General features: G+C 38.0%; 1 pseudogene across 1 annotated transcript; it reads left to right on the top strand.

Moving 5' to 3' along the window:
* The first annotated feature begins 1,457 nt into the window (after positions 1–1,457).
* Positions 1,458–4,948, top strand: LOC311071776 (annotated as a pseudogene). The gene is made up of 8 exons: positions 1,458–1,636; positions 2,525–2,544; positions 2,682–2,812; positions 2,943–3,075; positions 3,442–3,608; positions 4,158–4,312; positions 4,424–4,506; positions 4,770–4,948. The product of its transcript is annotated as an uncharacterized misc_RNA (transcript).
* Positions 4,949–13,367: the final 8,419 nt, after the last annotated feature.

The following is a 13,367-nucleotide window of genomic DNA, read 5'->3' as shown; positions in this document are numbered from 1 at the left end:
AGAAAAAGGCTATCTCGTTTGGTAATGTTTTCTCATTAAAATCAGATGATTTCCTATTAATTCAAAAGAATGAGGGAATATTAGAATACCAATATGGCAGCACGGTGACTCCCTCAGAAAGTTAACAGATTCAGCAAAATACCTTATTCACAGCCGCACCATCTTTGATTTTTAACAGGAATGAAAGAGAGGCTGTGAGGGACATACATCTCTTCAGTGGGTTATACTGTTATTTAATGTGTTTTTGGATTGTTCTGCTGACGAAACACTGCAAAAATATATTTCAGAGAAATTTCAGTGGACAAAAAACCCCAGACGATATGAACTGTGGAAAATTATGTGATCTCGGAGCTTTATAAAGCTTTTTTTCAATGGATGCCATTGAAAACACGGTGAGTCTATTCCTCACAGCCTCACTGTCATGGCACTGCTCTGAATAAGATCAATTACTCTTTATGTAGAAGGGCGACACTTAGGGCGTGTCCGAATCCACTTTTGCTAGTTTAAAGACGGGAAAAATGGTCGGCGCACACGGCGCATGGTCTAAAAGTGTTGTCGGGTCAAGCCGGATTCCACCATATCTTTATGTACACAATAATAATCTTTTACATTGTAATCCTTTTATTTTTAATATTTGGCATGTTTGTGTGTAATACGCAGAGTGTACATGCGTTGTGCACCCGCCTATAGGCGCATATTACTAATGCGCCCTTTAAATAACAAAAAAATACAACGCCATTGACTTTAGACCAGGTTTTTGTTTGTCAATGGAACAGTCTAGCAACAATGTGCCTGCCCCGAACACACCTCATTTTCAGACCAGCATGCCCATAATGCATTAAATGGCTTAAATGCATTTGCTATTTAAACAACGCGCAGGACGTGAAAATGATAACTGTGTCGGGCTGAAACTAGCAAAAAACACATGCGTTTGCGCCGGGTGAATGAAAAGGCCCATTATGTTCCAGCAGGTCTGCTTGATCAATTACCAAAGAAGCATGATTTTCTTGTCAAAATGATAAAATGTTGTGTTGCAAAAATGACCCTCTTGAAAGTTATAAAACAATCTATAGTGCAAGTTAAGCTTTTGTTTTTTGCTAAGAAAAGAGCAGTAGAAAAGCCATGCAACTGTCTTAGATCTGGAAAAAGCTGGGTGAAGAGTGACTGTTTCATCTCACATAGTAAGAAAGACGCAACGTGCAGAAGTGAAATACATTGTTGTTGTACAAAAAACTTGTTTAGCCTTTTCCCAGGCCTATATTAACAAAATAGATTTTTGGTAATCGGTTACAGGAACGTTCTCATAGCAAAAGAAGTCAATTCACATACCACTAAGTGATGTAATACAAAATCTTGAAACAGAGGATGCTCCCTTCTCCTTATTCCCTGTGTTCTTGGGCACTTTTGTTAAAGTTGATCAAACATCAGGGCACTCAAGCATGTTATCACTCAACTGAATGGCCGTTATCAGTGGTTATCAGCTTATGAGCCAGAAGGGGCCTCATCCATCCACATGGTTAATCACCGATACAAATAAGACTCCAGTTCCAATCCCAGAGGAATCCAGCTCGCTGGTAATCGGAAGTCTACTGGATGACGCGGCAACGTTGCTATATTTCCCGCTTGATATTTTCAGGTAAGACCATTTAAATGATAAAACCGATCATTTAAACTGTAATTAATTAGTCAATAAGGGAAAACAATACATAAAATGTGTTTTAATGTTGCGTGAGTGTTGACATGAGATAACCGTATTGCAATTGTGTAAACGTTATATAGGCTTTTACGTTATTAGCCTATCGTTACGTCACATGCTCTATGTGAGCATTAACGTTGCTAGCATGATTTTACGTCTGAAGCTAATGGGGAAATTTCGTTTCTAGTTAAACGCTAAGTTAGCCTGTAAAAAGGATTTTTCCACACTCTAAGACAGTAAGGCTTATTGCATAGGCCTATATTGTGTGTTTGTTAACGCTTCACTGAAGCTCTATCATAGGCCTACTCATATTGACTTGAATGAAACATTCAAAACCAAGACGTATTTTATGGCTGTTTGGAAACCTTGGGATTTTGACTAGAATGTAAAATAAATTTCTGTGGGTTTGAACAAAGCTTGGCCGCATTTGATCCCACACGAGGAAGTTAACAATTAAATTCATGCAAAAGATGAACACTGGCAATCTATAAATAGACTGTGTTGTCTGTGTGTGTTACATTTATTGCTGTCCTCGACATTGAACTTGAAAAATAAAAACCAAAGGCACAGGTCTGCCTGTCTGTCTGCTTAGCTGTCTGTTTATCTATCTGCCTGCCTGCCTGTGTAACATTAATATCTCTTTACCTAACTTTTTTGTCTCCCTTTACAGCATCAATTTCCAGCGGGTTGCAAGGACTTCTGTGGTAAGTTTGTTTTATTACTTCCATGCTCTATGTCTTTGTTGAACAATCCAAAATTTGGTTTTGGGCTGTTTAGAGAGAGTTCACAAATCTGTCTTGTGCAAGTTTCTCTCTGTTTGTGTTTTAGGTTGAAGATGGCCCAGAGAGGTAAGCCTTACAGTTGCTAATCTAGAAGCATTAGGCAAGTGTGTCTGAGAACGATGGTATGATCTGCAACACTGTCTTTTTTTTATTACTGATTTATTACTGACTAGCGTTTTCTTTCTTTGTTGTCATTCAACAAGAGAGAACTCCCATTAATGAGAATCAAAAGGAAACCCTGAAATCCTTTTTTAAGGATGGAATGACATGAGTTGGTTCAGAATTAATACCAAGAGCTGCATCGGCTACTGGTTTGGACACCAGTGTCATAGAAGTAAGGTTTACTTTAGTGCCACACTAACAAACAACATGTCAAATAACTATATCATTCTGCTGCACTGCTTGTATAAATGAAGTGTTTTGTTAACAGTTTAATTTCGTTATTTTTTGTTTTTCTTTTGCAGAACTGGATCGGTAATTACAAAAGATCAGTAATTACAAAAGCTTTGTCCGATCCCCGGCCATCAAAGGCCAAAGTTCACATCAGAGAGCTGTCGCCTTACAATCTTTTTTGTAGGGGCATACTCAGAAACAAAGGTGAGAGACAAAATTTAATGGCTGCTTTTAATTGTTATACTAAATGGTTTGTTTTTGTACATTGTGGCCCTGTCGACATAAGGGGTTTACAAGGGTCATGAAACAGATTTTCAAGATAGTATTTGGCAAGTACTTCACTCACGCAAGTTGCATTCATCAGTGTAAGACTGCTGTGTGTATTGAAAAGAATCATCAGGTCATCTACTTTACACTTCATATTGTTTTTACAGAGTTGTTACAGAGAAATGCATTTCACAACCCAAGTAAACCAGTGTGTTGGACAGATTGTTGTTGTATGAATTTACTTTAAAAAAGAGATGCTGACTCTAAAGTGTTAAGTTTTCTGTTCATTTATTTTTTCCTCAGGCACAATGAATGATATTAAGGGCAGGTGGGCCACATTGGGGGAAGATGAAAAGCAGAAATACTTTCAAGAGGCAGCAGCACTAAGGGCACATGGGCAGGCACAGGACCTTAGCCCTGAGTTCAGGGATGCCCGAATTAAAATGCACCTTAAGAAGCTGAAGTTAGAGGTTTGGAAAGAGGCTTCATTTGCTAGGCATTAGAGTTATTATTGTAGTATTAGATGGAAGGATGATCAACAGCAATTGTGATGTGAGCAGAACATTGTGACAGACAACTGGATTGTTTATCTGTAGATTGTTTCATCATTTCAAATGAATTCATCCCAAATAAATATTCCAGCTTATTTTTGTTTACAAGGCTATCAACATCCAATATTCTCACATTGAAGAAATAGTCAAAGGCTTATACCACCCTCTCAAACTAAATTCCTACTGGTTGGGCTAGTCTATTCAGATCAAGGTGGTCAATTGAAGCATTAGTAGTCACAAATGGCTATGAGTCAAATTATTAGTTGCATTTGGACTCTATGTAAACACAGCTAATGTATAGTTAATGTAACCCTGGTGGTCCCTGACCACTTATTTGCCACATGTGACAACACTGTTTTCATATATTGCCAAGCCCTGTTATGACTTGTTTCTTCAGTGTGCGTTGGGTTTTTAAAAGTTATTATTTACTATTTTTGTGGTTGTCTTCTTTATCTAAATATTGTAAAGGTGTCCAAGCTTGAGGATTTGGGTGTGGAAACAGCCATTTTATCATTTGACTGCCAAAAGTCCACATTAGAGGTGTTTGAACTGAGCAGCAAATGAGCCACTGATTTCCTTGATTCAATGGACACAGTGAACAACTTTCCACTGCATTCGCAAAGGTATTGGTTATTTGAAAATCCACAGAAATGGACTCAGGCCTGTAATAGTGCAAATATACATAATACATTTTTATGAAATGAATTGTTGCCTGTTGTTACATCTGTAGCCAGCTCTTCAGCCGCAACACCCAGTACCAGAGATCATGTCAGTGTTCTGGTAGGAAAAGTGCAAGATCTATTCAACCAAAAATATAGTAACCATAAGTTCAAATACTTTTAAGACTGATGTAAAGAAACTGCTTATCTTGATAACCTAATATAGCTTCATGAATCCATGGCATTATTATCAAATGAATAAATTATCTAATGTGCCCATCAACCATTAGATTATGACACCTTACCAAAATTACTGTTTGCAGCCTGTACACTGGCTATCAACTAGAGGGGAGAGTCACAATTGTCCAACTGTGTAATATTGTGTAATGTGTGCATGCATGAGTGTGCCTGTGTCTTTCAGAGGAGGCCAGAGGTACTGGAAGGCTCCCCTACCAGTCCCTGGTGAATCAGGGCATGACCATTAAAGTTGCTGGACTGCCCAACAGCCTTACCCTCAAGAAGCCTTCCTTTTATGGAAGGAACCAATTGGTAGGCATTTTGAAAGCTGCAAAGGAGATTTCATTTGAAATAAGTAGGTGACATTACCAGTGGTTGTCTTTCTCCACTTATGTTTTGGCAGACCATTTGGCTCTATGCAAAGTGGGGAAAATAAGTAAACTAAAGAATAATACAGGCCTACATGTAAGTCTTTGTATAATGCTGGGCCATTGCATCTCTCTCTGTCCCTTCACCCCAACCGGTCAAGGCGGATGGCCGCCCACCCTGAGCCATGGTTCTGCTTGAGGTTTCTGCCTCTTAAAGGGGTCATATGATGCGATTTCTTGTTTTCTGTTGCTGTTTGTGCATGTATAAGATCTGCAGAGTTACAAAGCTCAAAGTCTCAAACCCAAAGAGATATTCTTTGTAAAAGTTAAGGCTCAGCCACACCTTCCTACAACACTTCGTTCAAACACACCCCCACATCTCTACGTCAGTGTGTGGAGGCAGAGTTTCATAACACCGCCCAAATGTATATGCCAAGAAAGAAGGCATAACTTTTATTCTCACCAGCGCCGCCATGTCGTGGAGACGCTGTGTTTTTCGTTGCCAAAGCCAAACTACTTTGTTTGGCCTTCCAAAAGATGGGACAATTAGAAAACAGTGGCTTTGCCTCTGTCACCTACAGTAGTGCTTGTTCATGGTGGGAATTGTTGGGTATTTGTTAATAATATTATAAAGAGTATGGTCTAGACCTACTCTGTTTGAAAAGTTCTGTGAAATAACTTTTGTTATGAATTGGCGCTATATAAATAAAATTGAATTGAAACAGATTCGGGTTATAGATTTTGTATGTGTCTTTGACAGTTTGTAAGGGATGTGACACTATGTCTCAGTTTCGTCATTATAATGCAGCACAATTTCAAAAAAGGCTCCTCTCCAGAATATCTTATAGCTGTTTAGTTGAATGTGACTAGTGACTGTGGCCCTTGGCAATGGTTTTCATCTTTTTCATGCTCATCAAACTATTCACTAATTAAATTCTATGTATATAATTCCTGCGAATTAGGGAGTGAATGATGTGTGACACAGGTCCTGGTGTCTCTATAAAGTCAATGAATTACCTGGCAAGGCAATTTGTGTCCATAAACGTGAAATGCTGGTATGGCCAAGGAGATGTTGTGTGGTATGCCCTCCTCTGATTTCATACAGTATGGCATAATTTTGAGTAAATGTGTCAAGGTCTTTTCTCAAAACAATAATTCAGTTTTACACAGAAAAATAAAAAAAAGTACTTACATGCAAATGTGAGGCAACAACACAGGCAATGTCATAGACTACTCGCAGGTGTATGCTCTTGTCCTCACATCTTCGAAGTAGCTCATCGATGACATACAGGGGATAGGCTAATCTATTTCAACACAAATGTGAATGATGACACTTTATACTGAGGAAAAGTAAAAAATAATTATACAAACAATCTCCAGCATCAAATTCAATACCTAAATACTCAATAAGGGCACTCAAAATTATCCAAACATTTCTCATGTTTTCTCATATTAGTGAAGACTATAGAATGGTGGTAAAGTTAAAATTGTGTAATGTTTTGAATCTCCCATATACATTCCATGAGGTTCATATTTGGTGACTGAAAAAAAAAAAAACAATTAAAATATGACTTATGTCAGGGTCATGCTATTCTAAGCATTTTATGAATAGGTAGAATAAAACAGGGGAATTATCATTCTGGAACACTGGGTCAATAATCAGAGATGTCACTACTGTGGCAAAGACTTGCCGTTCTCCTTGGCTCATGTTGACAAACATTAGGGGCATTTCATGACGACAAGAGGCTCCAAACACTCCTGTAACATCAAGTTTCTTTGCTTGTTTTTGTGACCTCAGCACGTTGCCAGCCTTGAAGTTACTGCAGTCCTAAAGATTTAAGGAAAACATAGATTTATGGGAGGAATAATTATCTTTTTCCACAAGTTTAATTAATATTTCATGGACTCTGCAACTATGACTAACCTCGTGAGGCTTTGAGCTGTCAAGATGTGATAGCAGGTATTCCTCTACATCTTATTCATCAACAAACATGTGGGTTCCATGTAATGGCTCAACCGCACTTGTACCTGAGCTTTGCTTCCTCACAAAGCCAAAGTTGGCATCCAATGTCACAATCATATCTCCATCCGCCTGGAAAACAAACACTTACAGTAATCCTGGTTTTGAATCTGCACCAGGTTTATACATTTATACTATTACTATTTTATTATAATACTTACTGTAATACAAAAATTAACTAAGTTTGCAGATATCAATTCAATGCCATTAGGTCATGGAAAATGCAATCAGATTAATCAAACAAGAACCACGCTGGAACTAGAACCAACCTTTGGACATGCTGGGCATATGGTCCCATCATCTAATTGTGGGCAAATAATATCTACCAAACTTCTTTGTCGGAAGTGGTGATGCCTAAAATGGGATATGGATTCTCCTACTAGGGCTCTGTAGAGTGTGTTTTTCTCAGTCGCTTTGGTGCATTTCTCACATCACTATTTACATTTGCACAACAGTTAGTTCAACCTCCACAACATTTAGTCATCTGTGCACATCATAGTAGCAGTTTCTCATTCCTTCCAAAAAATTGCAAATGCTTTTGGACATCCATCAATTGCTTTCATACAACTCTCTGCTGTTTTATAACATTATCATTTGCTTATGTCATGTCAGTCAAAATTAACTATACTTGTGAATGCTGAATAGTCATTCCATATAAAACTAATAGTCTTCATTTCATTGCTTGAGTCATTACATACAAAAATGTTGAACTAGTTGTCAAAATCTGTCAAGCAAATTTTACACATTTTTTAAAATCTTTTTTTTTCCTTAAAATGTCTCCTAAATTGAACAATTTCTCTCAGGTGAATCTCAGCTTTCACTGATGAGGAATGTCTGGATGTGCATGAATGATTACAGTACTATGTATGTTGTATGTTCAGTTCCAATATGTACTGCAATATTGTTTACAGTTGTGCACAGCTCTACCCAAAGGGAGTTTATGTTTGTTGTAAATAAGGGTGTATTTTTTCTTTTGCACAATGCTGTGAACAAATTAGAATTGCAAAGAGCATATGCAGTAAAAATGTGAAACATACATATTCAGTGTCTTGTACTCAGTTACCTCAATAAATACAGTAATGTATAACTTTACTGTATTTTTCAAATGGCTGTGCAAATACTGTAGTATATAGTGCTGTCTTGAGCATTTTCAGGTAGTGTCACCAAGATCTGACTTTTTTGCATTGGAAAACATTTACAGAGTAAACTGTCATAATGAAAACATGACAAAGCCATTTGACTATCTTGTTCATAAACAATGGTGTCAGGACTTTTCATCTTGATGACACTGACACTTTCATTGACATGAGTACTTGCTTTTGAGGAATGAGCTATCCATTTTGAGCAAGTGACACGCTTTTGCAGGTTATCAACTAGGTTTTGCAGTTTGTACTAATTGTTTTGAGAACTGCATTAACTGTTGTGCAAATGTAAATAGTGATGTGAGAAATGCACCAAAGCGACTGAGAAAAACTGTAACTTAGGGTATAAGCAGCAGTCAGTGAAAACATTACTGTTTTGTATACTTACATCTGGTGATGGTGGTTCACTCAGAAGTTGTTATTTTATAGAAAAATATCAAGAATACTTTTGCATGCAAATGTACAATCCTAGATGGTTCCATAAATGTTTACTTTTAGTTGTGATAATTAATGATTTAGTACAATCAAGGAAGAAGGTGTAATGTTCACGTCCATATGGACTCGTCAGTCTTCTATGAAAGTAACTGAAATTTTCACTTCACAGACAAGACTTCAAACTGACCTCTGCAAACTGACTTGCCTCTGCAAGTGTGAGGTTATTTTTCCAGCGCAGGGTGTTGCAAAAACCCTCAACAGAAACCTGACACTCCAGTGACAGACAAACAAAAAGCTCTAGCATAGGGATGGAGAAGGCTGTCTGGGGCTTGTCGGCTGTTGCTGGCCAGAGCCCATACCTTAGCAGAGTGCAGGTTTCTGGTTCACACGCACACATATTGACATATTGGCAGCCGTCCTGCCAAATAAAAAGAGGGAAATAAAATAAAAACATAACCAAGTACTATAGAGACTATCATATCAGCATAGACTAAATCACTTGATTGTGTCACCTATAACTTAATGTTTGTTATTACTGGAATCGGCAAACAATTGTATTAATTCCTTATAGGAAATCATTACTCCACATGTAATAGGATTAAATTATTTAACCTGTCAAGAAAATTAAATACATTAAGATTTTGTATCATGTAAAATGAAAAACCTGTGCTGACATTGACCTTCATGTCCTTCGTGTACACAGCATGGGTGCCATGGCCTTCAGGTAATATAGGAATAACCCCAGGGAGGATGGCTCATAGTAGACATTCTTTAAGAAAGATTGATAGCTCTAACAATGTTTTTAAAACAACAAACTCATGACACTAACAGTTGATACTACATAGTGCTAAAACAATTTGAAGTATCTAATGAATCTGTTGAAATTACTGTGAGTTTGCTGTCTGTATTACTGCATGCTATTGTTATTACATTCCTTATCAGAAAGATGCAGTGAATTTCTGTGAGTCCTCTTCAGACAAACTTCACAAAACACTGCAGTGGTGCTGCACTCAATGCACCTATAATCAGCATGTTCTAGGCAGACTACACACTGGGTAGTGATTGGTGCTGAACATTCAAACGACACCTTAAGCATGTTATCCTTGACTGCATCCCAGGCATGAAGCTCTCTCTACTTTGCCTTACTGTATGCACTCTCAGAACATGAACTACAGCTTGGTGCCACATCATCAGGTTCAGCCTGTTGAGATGTAATAGACATGTAAGGGTCGGAAGGATGGGTCTGTTTGGAGTTGGGCTGGGGTAGACCTTGACTAAGGTAAGAAACCTTTGCAGGGCCAGCGATACACCACCTCACCACCTTAATCTTAACGCTCCTGAAACGTGTGGTCTTAACTGCTTTTCCCATTTCTGAAATCAAAATATTTGCCAATTATTACATGAAGCAAAGTGCAACCCGTACTTCTTATCGCAGCCTAAAAGACAGAAAGACATCAGTGAACATGGGATGCAGATGAGGGATATGTATTTGGTGCCATAGATAGATAGATAGATAGATAGATAGATAGATAGATAGATAGATAGGTACACAGATAGATAGATAGATAGATAGATAGATAGATAGATAGATAGATAGATAGATACACAGATAGTTAGATAGATTTTAGCCTATGATAGAGCTTCAGTGAATCGTTAACGAGCAGCACACAATATCTATGCAATAAGCCTATACTGTCTTGCAGTGTGGTAAAAAGTCCTTTTTACAGGCTAACCTAACGTTTAACTAGAAACTAAATTTTCCCATTAGCTTCAGACGTAAAAACATGCTAGCAACATTAATGCTCACATAAAGCGTAACGTAACGATAGGCTAATAACGTAATAGCCTAACGTTTACAAACACAATTGCAATACGGTTATCTCATGTCAACACTTATGTCACGCAACATTAAAACACATTTTATGTATTGTTTTCCCTTATTGACTAATTAATTACAGTTTAAATGATCGGTTTTATCATTTAAATGGTCTTACCTGAAAATATCAAGCGGGAAATATCGCAACATTGCCGCGTAGACTTCCAGTAGACTTCTGATTACCGGCGAGCTGGATTCCTGGGATTGGAACTGGAGTCTTCTCTTGTATTTGTATCGGTGATTATCCATGTGGATGGATGATAACAGCCTTCTGAGCCTACCAGTAGGCGCAGCAGGCCCCTTCTGGCCCATCTACGAGTTGATAATCACTGATATCGGCCATTCAATCGAGTAATAACATTCGAAGCGGGTGCACCCAGGAGGTCATCATCCATGAGTTAAACAATAGATGTAAAAATGTGTTGTGAATTTGTACACTCAATCAATGCCACACTGGGTCAAAGCAGTTATGGAGGACATGTAGGCCACTATATGTTTGTTGAATTAAATTAAACTAGTGCAAAATGCCCGTGCAAAATCAGTTTTTGTGTGTGTTTTTAGTAATTGTTGGTTTGGTGCCCGTGAAAGAGACTGTGAACGCATTGAATTCAGGGAGCAGGATAGGTTACTACAATTGATGGCCGTGAATAAAATATAATAGTAAACAGTGTAGCTGACTGAGTGTTTATGTCAGAATGTTTATTTTTAAACCACAACCTTCTAAGTGCTTCTTTTACCGATATATTTAAGAAAACGCTATGCTTGAGCAAACAGCTTGTGAATAGGCAGCTACAAATGATGCCCGTGAAAGAGACTGATCGCATTGAATAGGATATGTTTAGTTGGTGAATAGCATAGGCTACTATTACACATAGCGATAACGTTAAGCGCACCAGAATCTATCTATAATAGGGCATAATAATCGCATCCAAAATAAAAGTTTGTGTTCACATAATATATGTGTGTGTACTGTGCATAATTATTTTGTATATATAAATACACACACATGCATGTATATATTTAAGAAATATTTGCTTAAATATACTGTATATATATTATATATAATTTGTTTTATAAATAAATATAAATATTTTAAATAACAATTTTTTCTTAAATATTTACATGCATGTGTGTGTATTTATATATACAAAATAATTATGCACAGTACACACACATATATTATGTGAACACAAACTTTTATTTTGGATGCGATTAATCGCAATTAATCGTTTCACAGCCCTAATCTATAAATTACAGAAGTAAACAGCATAGCTGACTTACACTCACCTAAAGGATTATTAGGAACACCTGTTCAATTTCTCATTAATGCAATTATCTAATCAACCAATCACATGGCAGTTGCTTCAATGCATTTAGGGGTGTGGTCCTGGTCAAGACAATCTCCTGAACTCCAAACTGAATGTCAGAATGGGAAAGAAAGGTGATTTAAGCAATTTTGAGCGTGGCATGGTTGTTGGCGCCAGACGGGCCGGTCTGAGTATTTCACAATCTGCTCAGTTACTGGGATTTTCACGCACAACCATTTCTAGGGTTTACAAAGAATGGTGTGAAAAGGGAAAAACATCCAGTATGCTGCAATCCTGTGGGCGAAAATGCCTTGTTGATGCTAGAGGTCAGAGGAGAATGGGCCGACTGATTCAAGCTGATAGAAGAGCAACTTTGACTGAAATAACCACTCGTTACAACCGAGGTATGCAGCAAAGCATTTGTGAAGCCACAAGATGCACAACATTGAGGCGGATGGGCTACAACAGCAGAAGACCCCACCGGGTACCGCTCATCTCCACTACAAATAGGAAAAAGAGGCTACAATTTGCACGAGCTCACCAAAATTGGACAGTTGAAGACTGGAAAAATGTTGCCTGGTCTGATGAGTCTCGATTTCTGTTGAGACATTCAGATGGTAGAGTCAGAATTTGGCGTAAACAGAATGAGAACATGGATCCATCATGCCTTGTTACCACTGTGCAGGCTGGTGGTGGTGGTGTAATGGTGTGGGGGATGTTTTCTTGGCACACTTTAGGCCCCTTAGTGCCAATTGGGCATCGTTTAAATGCCACGGCCTACCTGAGCATTGTTTCTGACCATGTCCATCCCTTTATGACCACCATGTATCCATCCTCTGATGGCTACTTCCAGCGGGATAATGCACCATGTCACAAAGCTCGAATCATTTCAAATTGGTTTCTTGAACATGACAATGAGTTCACTGTACTAAAATGGCCCAACCCAATAAAGCATCTTTGGGATGTGGTGGAACGGGAGATTCGTGCCCTGGATCTGAATCTCCATCAACTGCAAGATGCTATCCTATAAATATGAGCCAACATTTCTAAAGAATGCTTTCAGCACCTTGTTGAATCAATGCCACGTAGAATTAAGGCAGTTCTGAAGGCGAAAGGGGGTCAAACACAGTAAGTATGGTGTTCCTAATAATCCTTTAGGTGAGTGTATAGATTCAGTTTACATCCACAAATGAATATGAATTACATCCACAATGAATTACATCCACATCCGTCGATCCAGGGAGCAGTGCAAAGTGCCCGTGCAAAATCAGTTTTTGTGTGCATTTTTAGTAATTGTTGGTTTCTTGGTAAAGAAACAAAATCAGTTTTTGTGTGTGTTTTTAGTAATTGTTGGTTTCTTTGGTAAAGAAAACTATAATATTCAGAAGGAACCAAACTATAATATTCAGAAGTAAACAGTGTAGCTGACTGAGTGTTTATGTCAGAATGTTTATTTTTAAACCACAACCTTCTTGGGGCTTCTTTGACCGATACAACCCTCTAATGTCAGAATGTTTATTTTTAAACCACAACCTTTTAAAAATTATATATTTAACGATATCTTTAGCATTTCTCATCCAAACAACGTCAAACTTGGCACTGCACTTACTCGTGCCCGTAGCGAGACACATGTC

Source organism: Abramis brama, assembly GCF_963993115.1.
Source record: "Abramis brama genome assembly, chromosome: 21".
NCBI classification, from domain to species: domain Eukaryota; kingdom Metazoa; phylum Chordata; class Actinopteri; order Cypriniformes; family Leuciscidae; genus Abramis; species Abramis brama.
This window is presented reverse-complemented; position numbering and strand designations above follow the sequence as displayed.